At 46.8% G+C, this 14,724-nt stretch overlaps 1 long non-coding RNA gene across 1 annotated transcript; it reads right to left on the reverse strand.

The window, feature by feature from the left end:
- Positions 1-866: 866 nt before the first annotated feature.
- LOC145531300 (uncharacterized) lies at positions 867-14,291 on the reverse strand. Its single transcript, XR_014072342.1, has 2 exons — positions 9,272-14,291; positions 867-1,098 (listed from the first exon to the last, which is right to left on the reverse strand). It is a non-coding gene; the product is annotated as an uncharacterized LOC145531300 (long non-coding RNA).
- Between the last annotated feature and the right edge of the window lie 433 nt (positions 14,292-14,724).

Below are 14,724 nucleotides of genomic sequence, written 5' to 3' on the forward strand. Positions count from 1 at the left end.
CATGGGCTTTAAGAAAGGAAACCTGGAGTCACGTCTGCTGGCATTCTCCTTCCCTCCAAGACAGAGGGAATACACTTTGCTCCACCATACAAAGGTGTAAGAAATGTCACATTCCTATTTCTGTAACTTCAGTTAAATCTGCTCTGAGTCCCTGTACGCCTGGCAGGTGGGGAATTTGGTCTCGTCGTTATCGGGGCTTCTTTTCCTCCTCCATGAGTTTACATAAGTACTCTGGGCTTGCACACTGTTGGAAAGTCAGGCAGGACCTAGGCCCCTGGAGGTCACCACTGTCACAGCCACAACTGATCTGTAACTTTTGGGGGCCGTCTGCCATAAGCAGACTGTCATATGGTCATTCCAACTGACCACAGATTCAGTCACAAGAGACCCTCCCTGTAACAGGTCTCCACTGCACATGGAAATTCCAAAAAGCTTCCTGTTAATCTCAGCTTCCTCACTTTCTCACCTGTAAACACAAGTGCTCCTCCCCATCACCCCAAACCTTGATAGTAAGTCAGCTAAATCCTCCTCCAGGGCCTCAGACACCAAAGCTCTTCACCTTCCCTCTTTAGGGAGACAATGCAAGGGTATCTGAGATCTTCAGAAGCACAACGGTGGCCTCTCTGTTTGGTGGAGGGCAGGGGCGGGGGGATGACAGTGGAAACTACAATCTCTTGTTCAAGTGCTGTATATCACCACTATATCTCCAGGGTCTGGCACATAGTAGGTGCTAAAAGGACAGCACTTAGTAGGTACTGTTAGAGTTTGTTGAACTGAACTCTTGAGGCTGAAGCTATCAGCAGAAACCAGCCAAGCAACAAAATGGAAAACCAACTCATTAAAAAATATATTCAAGTAATCATGGCTTTGAGCTCTGAACACACAGGGCACCAGCCCAAGTTTGGGCAATTTTAATACAACAACCATTTTGCCTCCAAACAAACTGGCATCAGCTCCAGAAGCCTCTCTCGGCCTCTTAAAGAGAGCCAGTTTCTCCTTCTTTAAGTGGTGGCATTCTTCCTTGGGTTCCAAAGGAGCAGTGTTCACCCCCACTTGCCTTCAGCCAAGGACGGCAGCCAGGCGTCAAAGATTTGATAGCTGAGCAGTATATTTTAGAGAGAAACAAAAAATTACGTCTCATCAATCTGTAAGTACCACCACTTTCCAGAGAACAGAGATCCTGTCTGTGGAATCCTCCACAGGTCGAGCACTGACTTGGCTCAACTACACACTTTGGGGATTTTTGCAGGGAATAGTGAAGGTGCTCAGTAAAATAAAGGGACAAGAATTCCAAGTTCCCAGAGCAATCCAGGATGGAGGAAGGGTGTGGGAAATGCAGGAGTGAAAGAAAGCAAGAGAGTCGGTGAGTCAGGCCAAGACCAAGCAGGGAGCACTATGACCCTGTCCTTGGCCCCAAACCTCAGCAAGTCAACAAAGTACAGTCACACTTGGTGCAAATGGTTTATGGTTTGGAGATGAAGCAGATGGGGCCAGGGGTGAGGGTGGGTGGGGTAGGCGGAGGCAGCAGACATGGACTCAGATGCCCAGGACTTCAGGGAGGCTATGAGGTATAGAGCCCCCACCCCAGTCTCAGCAGAAATCTCAGGCAGGGCTTCAGGCATCTGCGGATCACGGCATTTGCAGCCCTGAGAGCACTGGTTCCTGAGCAGATGCTCCTAGTACATTTTCCAGCTCGACCACTTCCTAGTGGGTCTGTAAACAAGTTACTCAAGGGTTTCTAAAACCTCAGTTTCTTATGTCTAAAGCAAAGGACATATTCTCTACCTTGTTGTTGTTTAGTCACTAAGTTGTGTCCGACTCTTGCGACCCCACGAACTGTAGCCCACTCTAGTCCATGGGATTTCGCAGGCAAGAATGCTGGAGTGGGTTGCCATTTCCTTCTCCAGGGGATCTTTCTGACACAGGGACTGAACCCAAGTCTCCCGCATTGGCTGCTGCTGCTGCTAAGTCGCGTCAGTCATGTCCAACTCTTAGCGACCCCATGGACTGCAGCCTACCAGGCTCCTCCATCCATGGGATTTTCCAGGCAAGAGTACTGGAGTGGGTCGCCAGTGCCTTCTCCCCCAACATTGGCAGGAGGGTTCTTTACCACTGAGCCACCAGGGAAGCCTGCATTATCTACCTTGTAAGGAAGTTATTGTGCGGTTAAGAGGAAGTAAGACTGTTCCAGCACAGAGCCTAGAATAGGGCGAGCTCTCCATAATATGAGCCTCCATCACCGTGACCTCTAGATCTCAGAGGACAGAGGGTTTGCCACAGACACAGTGGGCCCCAAATCAGGCTGAACGGTGGAATCCCTTGGGGACACGCGAGCTCTAACCAAGACCAACTGAGGCAGAATTACTGGAGGTAGGGCCCAGGAATCTGTATGTTTTAACACAATCTTCACTATTTATCTATTTTTGGCCAGGCAGCATATGGGATTGAACCCATGCCCCCTGCAGCAGAAGCACAGAGTCTCAATCAACCACTAGGCCACCAGGGAATTCCCAGGAATCTGTATTTTTAAGCCAATCAAGTGATCAATAGAATTGCAACTTGCCTTCTTTTGGTTTTTTACAGTTTACACTTTTCTCCTTTCAACAATTTTAAATATATACTCACAGATAAAACAATTACCACAGTCAATTTGATAACGTTTCATCACATCAAAAGGAAGTCCCATATCCTTTAGCTCACCCTCCACCCTTAGTCCCACACCCCAGGCTTAAGCAACCACTAATCTACTTTCCTTCTCTATACATTTCCCTATTCTGGACTCTCATATTAATGGAATTGTATAATATGTGACCTTTTGTGTCTAGCTTCTTTCATTCAGTATAATGTTTTCATGGTTCATTAATATTATAGCAGGTATCTGAAGTTCTCTCCTTTTATGGCCAAATAATATTCCATTGTGTGGCTATACCAGGTTTTGCTTATCTTTTCATCTGTTTAAGGCCAATTGGGCTATTTCCACCTTTCAGCTATTATGAATGATGCTACTCTAAATATTCATATATAAGTTTTTGTGTGGACCTATGTTTTCATTTCTAAATAGACCTACCTCCAAGTTAAGATATGCTGCTAAGTCGCTTCAGTCGTGTCCGACTCTGTGCGACCCCATAGACGGCAGCCCATCAGGCTCCGCCGTCCTTGGGATTCTCCAGGCAAGAATACTGGAGTGGATTGCCATTTCCTTCTCCAGTGCATGAAAGGGAAAAGTGAAAGTGAAGTCGCTCAGTTGTGTCCGACTCTTAGCGACACCATGGACTGTAGCCTACCAGGCTCCTCCGTCCATGGGATTTTCCAGGCAAGAGTACTGGAGTGGGGTGCCATTGCCTTCTCCGAAGTTAAAATATACAAATGGCCAATATGTACATGAAAATACACTCAACACCCTTAGCCATTGGAGACTTGCAAACCAAAACCACAATGAGATCCCACTTCACACCCACAGGATGGCTAGAATTGAAAAGCCTGACAGTAGGAAATTCCCTGATGGTCCAGGGGTTAGGACTCTGAGCCCTCACTGCTGAGATCCCAGGTTCAAGCCCTAGTTAGGAAACTAAAGCCCCACAAGTCATGCAGCACAGCCAGAAAAAGAAAGACTGACAACAACAAGGGTTGGCGAGGATGTGGAGAAATTGAAACCCTCACACACTGCTGATAGGAATGGAAAATGGTGCACCTGTTCTGGAAAACAGCCTGGTCATCCTTCAAACGATTAAATACAGAGTTACTACATGCCCTGGCATTCCATTCCTAGGTATAGATCCACTTGGGCTCTTTTTCTCTGTGGAAAACGAACCATCAGTACTTGGCAAGATCAAAGAGAGGGGAAAAGAGAGAGAGAAAGAGTTGTGAGCATAGCCTTCATGCAGGAGCTTGTGCCTACTTTCCTTGATGAGAACATCTCATTTTGATGAATGATTTTGGGGTTGAAGACACAAATATTCATAAAAGGTAGCCACAAGATGACTTCTTCAGCTGCTCACCAGAGAAACCACTGTCTATTTCAACCCAGGAGGAAGATGGGCTGGGTGGGAGCTGCTGAGCTGTGCTCAGTCTGACCTCTATACTCTATGAAAGATGGAGAAGATTTTCAAGAGTAACATGAACCATATTGAATTTTTTGCTTTGCCCACTGACTTGAGAATCTCCTGCGTAAGGTCTGGCATGCCTGTGCTTTTTATTGCTTCAAAGTAAATTTCCAGTTCAGCATAGTCGAGAGATGATATGCTAAGAAACAAATCTCTCTCTCAAAAAAAAATGCTAAGCATATAGGCATAATTATACTGCAGAGTTAACACAAATTGCACTGGTATATATGAAGCGCAATACATTCTCATGTGTAATTGTTTTTTAAGTCCTTCATTCTCAAATAGGCTGCAGGATGAGGTCTCCAAGACCCGGGTTCTCAATCTGATTTGTGTTAAGGTAGAGTCACCTCTGATGGGTCTATGTCCCAATCATCTTTTTATCCTCTTTCCTAAAAAGTTCTAGGCACACAGTGGTTCTGTGTATGTTTCCTAAATGAACCATAGACAAATGACAACTGGGAATTCCAAAGTGCAATCAGGACTCCAGAAACTGTGGGTGTCTCCAAGACACTCTGGCTGAATTCCTGAGTCTCACCATGATTTTCCATCTCAACTTGAACCCTATGCATGGCCTTTGTTACAGAACTCCTGCACAGGACAGGCCCCCTCAGCAGGGAAATAATCTGACCTAAAATGTCAACAGTCTTTAGGTTGAGAAACCCTTGTGTAAAGAGAATCACATGCTATCTACTTTTTTTTTTGTGCTCACAATCAATTTTAACCCTTTGATTATGATCACTTAAAAAAGAAACAAAAATGTCATATGGAGCCGGGTAGAATCCCAAACAAAGAAAACCCAGAGTTGCCCACAAATCTGGTGTTTTTAGAGCTTGGATTTGATTTCAGTTCTTTTCATCTAGTTTTCTGACTGGTTTTTCTTAAAATGGCATCCATTGGGCTCAAGGCCCTAAGATTCCCGCAAAGATGAGGTTCACATGGGAATTTTGCACACACCCACACAGGTACACACTGTTATTTGCATGCAGACATCCACCCACAGACAGACACACACCACCCAAGACAGAGAGCAAACTTCACCGTAAAAGAACAGTCCCACGGAAAAGCAGAAATGCACCCTTCTTTCTTGGGGGACGTCTATTTCATTTGTCTAATTCAGACCCCGACGGTCAAGCTGTTCCTAAGCCCAGTTCTCAGTCTCCCCCCTCTAGGAAGGAGAGATGGATTTTTTTTTCTTCAATCAAGAATATAGATTTTTAAAATAAACACTTCTGCGTCTCAAAGCAGGCTGCACTTCCTAAGCTGCACATATTGATCAGCATTTTATTGTGAGTTTTCTTTCAGTTGAACTGGAAAAAATATAATCTAATTATGTCCTTAGAGACAGTTGGGAATCAGTCGCACCAAATCCGACGGGGTGTGTTTGTGTGATTGAGGTGTTTAATCTGGGGGACAACGAAGTGGAAGCTGTGGCCATGTTTTAACATAATTATCACAGAATCTCTCTTAAGGGCTGAACTATCACAAGGACATAAAGCTCCTTCTGAAGCTGAAAAAGATTCTACCCATAGAACTGAGTCAGGGTGGTCTGAGGCCCCTAGAGCCATTTAAGCCTTAACCAAGGTCTCTTCAAGAGTCCCAGGTTGTGGCATAGGAAAGACAGAAATACTCCAAGTCTTGGCTAAGATTCTATAAAGAGACATAACCTGGGCTTGTAGATACTCCACACTGTGGTTCTCTAAGCTGCTGACTCCCAGGTTGTTCTATTTCATAAGTCAATAAAGTATTTTTTTAATTTGGGAACTAAGATAAAGTTGCCTTTTTTTTAGAGGCGTAAAGGGTTAAGAGGGCTTCCCTGGTGGCTCAAATGGTAAAGAATCCGCCAGCAATGCAGGAGACCCAGGTTCGATCCCTGGGTCAGGAAGATCCCCTGGAGATGGAACTGGCTACCCACTCCAGTATTCTTGCCTGGAGAATCTCACAGACAGAGGCTGGCAGGTGATAGTCCATGGGGGAGCAAAGAGTCGGACACAACTGAGTGACTAAGCATGCACACATGGTACAAGGAACACCATTTGGGGACCACTGCTCTGAGCCAGGTGGTAAAAAGGCCCCAAGAATACAGCACGGAGTCCCTAGGAAAGATCTGACAGACCCAGGATGCTCACATTTCTCACCATCAATGAGCAGACATTCACCAGGAGCATCTACACATCCAGCCTCAAAAGGGGGCTATATAGCTTCATTGTAATGCCCTGGCTTTGATCTTCATCATCACTGCAAAGCCATTTGGTCTCAAGATCTAAAATTCCCACTGTAACTATGTTCTCCCATCTGCCTCCCCGCTCCCACACCTTCTCTCTTCTAAATTTGCTCTTCACAACCTCACCACCCCTTCTTGCTTTGCCTTCCTCATCAGCCTGGACCCTACACTCATCTCCAGGTTCCTCAGTTTCACTTCAGTTTATTTTTCTTCAATTATATTCATGCACCATTAAATGTAGTACTTTTTCTAAAAATCCCACTGTGTCTGATTAGAAGTGTCTGTCCATCTCTCCACCCATCCTTCCATCTGAACACAGGGTGAGTCTGAGATGATGTTCACTTTATAGGAAGGAGGTTTATTTCCTGGGGCGGTAAGATTTGAGATGATCTTTCTTTCTTTCCTGTATTCCTTGAATTTTTTAAAGCACCTATTCCGTTAGAAATAATCAAGGAAGGGACTTCCCTCGTGGTCCAGTGGTGAAGACTCCATGTTTCCACTGCAGGGCACACAGGTTCAATTCTTGGTTGGGGAACTAATATCCTCCGTGCTGCATGGCATGGCCAAAAATTTTGTTTAATGAATAAAAATTTAAAAATTAAACAATCAAAGTATTTTTTAAATCTACTCTGTGTTGCACTTATTCATATGCTCATCTAACCCCCCTACTTGACTACAAACTTCCTGAGTTACCTACTGATGCTGTGGTCCCAGCATCAGAGATTCTGATTCAAAAAGGTGGGACCTTATAAACTCTAGGCCTAGAAACCACCTCAAATGAGTCCCTCACAGGTGTTCTAAGGGCACCATTCTGAGAAGCGCTGATACAAAAGAAAGAACCCTCAAGAAGTTTTTCCTACAGTTTATTTTCCTGCCCAGCTTGTGTGTCAGTCACTCAGTCATGTCCGACTCTTTGTGACCCCATGGACTGTAGCCCATAAGGCTCCTCTGTCCATGGAACTCTCCAACAAAACTCTGTAAAGCAATTATCCTTCAATTTAAAACTAAATAAATTTTTTAAAAAGCAAAAAATATATGGATAATAAACATATTTCTAAAGTTCTAAAAAAAAAAAGAACACTGGAGTGGGTTGCCATTCCCTTGTCCAGGTTATCTTCCCGATCCAGGGATGGAACCCAGGTCTCCCACGTTGCACGTGGATTGTTTACCATCTGAACCACCAGGGAAGCCCTCCTGTCCAGCATAGGAAGCAACTGAAATATTATGTAATCCATGCCAATTATGGTACTGACTGCGTGTGTGAGGAATTCAGAAACAGTTTGATCAAGGTTGAGGACTGTAGAAAAAGTTCCTCTTTTGGATGCCAGGTCCCACCTCACACACAATAGTAACTAAAGATGACACCTCTTTCTCCAGCTTTGTATTCCATGTTTTTTTATCATAAATGAAGTGCATCCATCCCCAAACCCAATCCCAGTTACTCACATACATTTGTGCAGGAGATCTAATAGTACCCACTCTGAAGGAGAAATCAACACAGCTCTCATGGTGGGGTGAAATAGGAGTGAAATTTTGAGTTCAATTAGTGAGGATGACAATGAAACATCTCCCAGGAGGTGATTTCAGCAGCTCTGCCCATCCACAACCTCACTTCATTTCAGGGCAAAGCCTTGCTTAAGCTGCACTGGCTTCCATTAGAGTAAATCATACTGACTCACAGAAAATGCAGATGCAAGACAGAAAGGTTCTTTTAACAAAGATTCACATCACACACAGACACACACATAAGCCTCTCTAGAGCCTGACCCCATTCAGCAAGCAATCCTGCTCCTCTGAGCACCTATGGAAACATTGGTTCACTGATGCAAATGTGAGAGAGAACCCTGACATCAAAGAGCTTACAGTCCAGGGGGAAGAAACAAGCTTGAATACAAGTGAGGATAAGATAAGATGGAGTAGAAGAGTCCACCTTGACATTTAAACAAAGCAGCACCAAGGACTAGTTCCCAAACTGGGTCCCTGAGGCAGAGCCAGGCCTGCCCAGGAGACACCTGGGAGCTTTTGTAACCAGAGATCCTGGCTGAGCCTCTAAGCTTCAGAAACTCTGGGCATGAGCTCCAGGAATTGGTATATGTAATAAACATCCTCCCCCGCGTGATTTTGATGTTCCTCAGGGCTGAGAAATGTGGAACTATGGAGAACACCAAAGAAGGCATTAATATAAACCCACAATTGTTGATTTCCATGCAGAACACAGTGTTAACCCGAGTGCGTGATCCCTGATACTCAGAAAACCCTGTAAGGGAAGCATTTGTGGGAATGACTATGGGTGTTGTGGATCAGAGCCAGGCACCTGCGAAACTCAAACCCTGTCCTGCTGGTCAGCCCTTTGCCTTCAGGAGCCCAGTGGGAGTCTTCCTGCAAGTTTTAATACAATGCAACCTATTTTCCAAGGTCACTGGGGCCCTGAGATGTTAAACAATCTGCCCAAGATCTCCCAGCTTGTAGCTGTCCAAACCTGGGATTCAAATACAAATCTGACTCCGAAGCTGTTTCCACTTGCTTCGTCCCCAGAGTTGCCCCAGTTACAGACTGACTGAACACACCCAACAGTCACTTTTGTTTTTAGAAACTGTCTCAGGTCCCACTTTGAATATTAGATGAGGGCTATTTCTTACAGAGCAACCCTGTATTGAGAATATGAAGCAGTTCCCTCGCTTAAGCTCTTACACGGACAAACTCAGGAGTCCAGGGTCCTGGCCCCTTTTCTGCACCTTCCTTAGTTTTCCCCACCCGTAAAAACAGCAACCACAACCTTTTGACAGATTACCTCCGCCAGAGGAGACAGGGAGGAAGGGTTAACTCCATTCGGTTTTTGAATAGACAGCTTCAGGGTCAACGATGATTCCACAGGATAGAAAATACCAGTCACAGAACACTTTGCATTCATATACAATGTTTTCATTTTCAAAGAGCCCTCACTTACCATCTCATCTTATCCTAACAGTCCTGAAAGGGAAGCAGGCTTGATATTCCTCACCCCACTTCCCAGACAGGAGACTAAGGCACGGGCTTTCCTGATGCCAGGCATGGGGTGTGATGATGGGTGAAGCCCACCATCACTGCCAGCCCCCTCACCACTGAGTGGACTTTTGGCAGAGGAGACAAAAGGGCTGGGTCGCTCAACTCTGCTCTCTTAACACCCCTTTTACTGACTAGGAAAGTAAAATCTTACACTGATAATTAATACAAATTATGGTTATAACTGAAGCCTGATGAATTGGTAACAGTTGGGGAATCAATAATCAATGCCTTGGTGAAGTCTCACTGCTGGCATTCCAGGTAAATTCCACCAAAGGATTCTCATCAAATTTAGCAGCCTTGTTACCCAGTCCAAGCTCGCCCTGCTCACCGCACGACAGGCCAATGAATCCGAGAGATGAGGTGTTGAGGCAAGGAAAATGACTATTTGGAGAGCCAGCTGACTAAGAAGATGGCAGGCTAGCGCCTCAAAATAAACATCTTATCGAGGTATCTAGATGCCAAGTTCTTTCATAGATTAGAGATGAGGGGAGGTGAGGAAGCAAAGTAAAAAGGCCATTAATCTTGCAAACATCTCCTAGAAGGGCAAGCATCAGGCAGGGAATGTGTTAATGTCTTCCTTCCTGCCGTCTACAGGTGGACAGGGTTCTGAAAAAAGGCACTTTAGTTTAACAGTCAGGCAAAGGGGCAGGATTCTCTGAAGCAAGCCATTCTGTATGATTATACTAACAAAAGCAAGTCAAACAAACAGTTCCAACATGGAGTCAGAATTGGCTTCTTCTCTGCAATAGCCTCATCAATTATTCCCCAACCATGAGGAGAAGGAAGGTTTATTAAATATTTGAAGTTCACCTGGGCAAACTCAGATCCTTTTGTCCACTTGGACCTGACCCTCAGCCCTGAGACTCACTCAGTCCTCCAAGTCAGTCCTTCTTCCAGCCTTTGGATTAACCCCAGTGACTGCCCACCCAACAGGTAGCTTCACATTTTTTACACATCCTCTATTTTAAGGCTTTCCTTCAATCTGGCCTTCACTGAAGCCTGGAGTAGTTGTTGACAAAATCCAAGTCATCCTGAGTAAGGGATGGGAATAAGGGAACAGGTCTCACTTATGGGATCAAGTTCTAAGCAAACCTGAAGAGGGAAAAACAAACTGAACATCTACCAAGGGAGAGAGCATGGATTTTGCGTAACTGAAGCTAAAGATCAGGGGACAATGGCAGACCACAAGATCTAAATATGATATAGATTCCATCCTCCCACACCAACAACTATGCTTCAAATACAATGAAGGCCTTTGCTAAGGATAAGTAAGAAAGATGGGGCATTCTATGCCACATAATAAGGAGGTCCATTGGCAAATATGTTCCAACATCATCTTCCAGAGGACCCCTGGGGTCCTGGTAACACAAGTCTACATATTCTCTCCCATTTCTGCTGTTGGAGAGCTATCATAGTTAGGGGGTGAATAGTGTGCACCCAATCAGGTGAGTATATGCTAAACACCAGAGATACAGTGGGAATCAAGATAGCATGGTCCCTGCCCTCATGGTGATCTTAGTGTAGAAGAGGGCAGATATGCATCATAGAATCATGCTGAAAGAAAGAGATATCTCGTTGGGCCCAGACCTAAGTAGAGAGACAGCTGGTGCTATAAGAACAGGTAACAGGGGGCCAGGCTTCCCTGAGGCAATGGTGACTCAGCTAACAGATGAGGTGTTTACCTGGTGAAGGGGGGAGGCTGAAAGAGCTTTCCCAGGCAGAGGTAGCATATTCCCAGGATATGCAAAGGCCCTGTGGCAGAAAAGAGCACAACAGGGGTAGAGGAGCTTTAAAAAGACTAGGGAGAGCAAGTGGGCATCCAGATGATCATAGCGCCTGCCCCACAGAGGAGCTGCAAGGAAACAGAGGCCTTGTCCATAACAAGTTCCGGAAAAAGATTAAGCAGTTAACATGGAACAAGTTTCCTTCCCGGATTTTCCCATGAAGAGATGCAGTGGACTCAGAGGCCCATCCAACGAACGTCCTCCTTGACAGCCCCCCAGCCAGCTGGATGCAAACACACCCTCTGATCACAGTCAAATATCAGAAACCATGTGGAACCTGCCTAGGGGGAAGAGGCACCTTTCTTCCTAAGCTGTAGTCGGTTTCTACAGTCTTTCAGATGGAAATTAGGCAGCTCTTTGCCGGGACCTGAGAGAAGAGCCTCTCGCCCCTCCTGGTGAGAGAGCTGATGAATCAGGCGCACTGGTGGATCAATCAGCCCATGCCTGTGAACAAGTTTATGGTGGCAATGAAGGGCTTTATTTGTTTGGCAAAACACAGGGCGGTTTAATATCCAGGAGGGAGGAGTGTCTGTAGGCACAGGTTTTCTGGAAGGCGGGAGTGGGGCAGATGAGGCTTCCGTTTCATCTGCAGGCCCCTTGCAGAGGGAGCTGGGGAAGGCTTTGCAGCCATCTGGCACACTGTTTGCATCTTGTCTGGCTGGGCAGCTGTGCTCCAAACAAGGTTGGATGGGGCAGTTCTTGCCCTGTGTTTGGAGAGGAATGGGAGGGAACCAACGGGACGGGGTGGGGGGGGGCAGGTGCTGGGAGCACTGCCCAGGCCTGGGGACCAGAGCATCCAACCCCACAAACTCTGGGCCACTAAGCAGCCCTGGAGAATCTTCCCAAATCCTCCCCAACCTCGTGCCTGCACACAGGCCCTCCTGTGGACACATACCAACACATACCCACACCCCTCAGAGCATTGCCAGACATAGCAAGTGGAAGGACAGGACACCATTCACACTTGAATTTCAGATAAACAACAAATCATATTTTAGTGTAAGTATGTCCCAAATATTGCTTCAGGACATACTTATTCTTTAAAAAAAAAAAAAAAACCTGTTAATTTGAAAGTCAAGCTTAACTAGACCTCCTGCATTTAATCTGGCAACCCTAGTCCTGAATACACAACCCAGGACTTGGGTACTCACAGAGAAGGTCACACACACACAAGAACACCAACATATAGGCACACACATGTACATGCACACATACAAGCCCATGTGCCTCACAGGGTCCAAGGCAAAGGGGAATTCAAAGGTCAAATTGTGGGTCCTTAACCCCTACACTTCCCTGTCTTCTGTGTCTGGGATCAGAACCACCAGAGTCCCAGCCGCTTCGGGGTCACCTGGAATCCAGGACCAAGCTACTGCGGGAGATGCCCTGAGGCAGCAGGACACTCACTGACCTGCACCTGCCTGGACTCTAGTGTGGAAGACACAGCAGAGCCCGTGGGCCTCGGCAAGTACAGCAAGGGGCTGTGAGCCTGGAGGTTCATCACGGAGCCTACAAGCTGGGGATCCACTCATGAGCCCATTTTTTCTGTCTGTACCTGCTGCCTGTACCCCAATCTCTGTCCCACCAATCACGCACGGAGAGTTTACTGAGCAGCTACTAAGGGCCTGGCCTGGACTCGACACCAAAGATATAGCCCCTGTGAAGTCACAGCCCAGCGTGCTGAAAACTCAGCGATGACCTGCCTGGCACTGGCTGAACACGCACAACAAGCCAAGCGTACAGAAGTGGTGGTCATTCCCTTGAATCCTCCCAGCAGCCAAGGAGGCAGCTGCCATTGTTCTATGATCCCCGTTCTACCTTTGAGGGACCTGAGACCAAGAGAGCTGAAACGGCTTGCTCGAGGACACATGAGGGGAAGCAGCAAGACCTGGAGGAGGCAAAAGCCAACCTTGGAACTTGCAGTAACATCACCAAGAATGTTCAGGAAAGTGAAACTTCCCACCTGCCAGTCAGAAGCCAGGGTCCTGCCAGGAGGGGCTGGAGGGACAGCTGGGCCCCCAGGGATGGCAGGGTGTAGACCAACCCTAATAGAAGTGAGGCGGGCAATGCCATCTCCCCAGTGCCCCTCAGGCTTCAGAGGATGACCCCCACTGAGGATGGCACCTGTGAGCCTTAAGGTGCTGAGGGGGCCAGAAGATATTTACGCAGGATGCAAAGACCCAGGATGCAAAGTCAGCACTGATGCCCCTCTGCCCTGGTTATTCTGCCCCAGGGAACATCTTGGAGAAGCACAGGCACAGAACACCAAGCAGTGTGCGCCAGGATACTCACCACAATGCCATGTGCAATAGAGAGGAAGAAGGAATCATTCAAAGACTCATCAGCCTAGGGTCAGCCAGGAGCATCCACACAGCAGAATAACTGCCTTATGAGCAAGGTGGAGCCCAGGTTCCCCCGTGAGATGATGCCAAGACACATCACTGAGTGAAAAGGAAGCTTTTCTAGACATTAAATGGAGCATTATCCTATTTGCATTTTTAAAAGATTAAAATTAAACTATATATGTGCAACTATACGTGCCTGAATACACAGAGAAAGGTGTGGAAGGGTATATGTCAACCCCCCACTCCTGGTGTCACCTCTGCGAGGCAAGATTGAAGAGAGGCAGACAGAAGAGTTGCTTGCTCTTTGTTTTATATATACTTGTGTAGCCAAAATTCTTTACATGAGCAAATAATAATGTGTATTGCTAATAAGCAGAACAAAGACCAAGGAATTATACTCATACCATGTAGATGCTTTCATCCAGCCCGATTCCTAGAGGCCAGGGCTTACAACTCCACCAGGACAACACAGAACACGGAATCAAAAAGAAAAATGAAAAGGGCAGTAGATTTTCCCTCCCAGGCATCACACGCCTTCCAATTTAAGACAACACGTTTCCAAGTCACAAAGTCTTCCTTATCCAGAAACACAAGCCCTGGAGCAGACACAAGCCCTGCCTGGGTTTCTCCTGGGAGGAGGTCTGACAGGCAAGGCAAGGCACCTCCGCACACAGTCAGGGGTGGAGGGAGCCGGCAGGAGGGGCCCACTGAGCCAAGAAAACCCACTGGGCAGCCCCTTCACCCCTCAAAGGTCTTCAGAACCCAGACCTGCATGGAACCCCTGAAAGCCTGTTTCTATGACATCCTGGAACACGGGGAGAGGAGCCAGGGAGAAAGAAACGCGCAAGATTCACAAAACCCAGACACACGTGGAGCACACTGACGGTGTCTGCTCTTCTCTCTGCTTTCGGAAACCCACGCTTTCTCCCTTGTGATTTCAAGGTCCTTGGTTGTGCACGTGGGCTCTCCTCTCTGTCCGTCTGCCTCCACCCTCTGTTTGGAGTTCCTCCCCGGCAGGTCTGCCCAGGCCCCCCCTCTGCTGGCACTAGTGGTAAAGAACCCGCCCACCGATGCAAAAAACCTAAGAGACACGGGTTCAATCCCTGAGTCAGGAAGATCCCCTGGAGGAGGGTATGGGAATCCACTCCAGTATTCTTGCCTGGAGAATCTCAGGGACAGAGGAGCCCCTAAAGTCCATGGGGTCTCACTCCAGTATTCTTGCCTGGAGA

Source organism: Giraffa tippelskirchi, chromosome 13 (assembly GCF_054371585.1).
Source record: "Giraffa tippelskirchi isolate mGirTip1 chromosome 13, T2T-mGirTip1v1.2.pri, whole genome shotgun sequence".
NCBI lineage: Eukaryota > Metazoa > Chordata > Mammalia > Artiodactyla > Giraffidae > Giraffa > Giraffa tippelskirchi.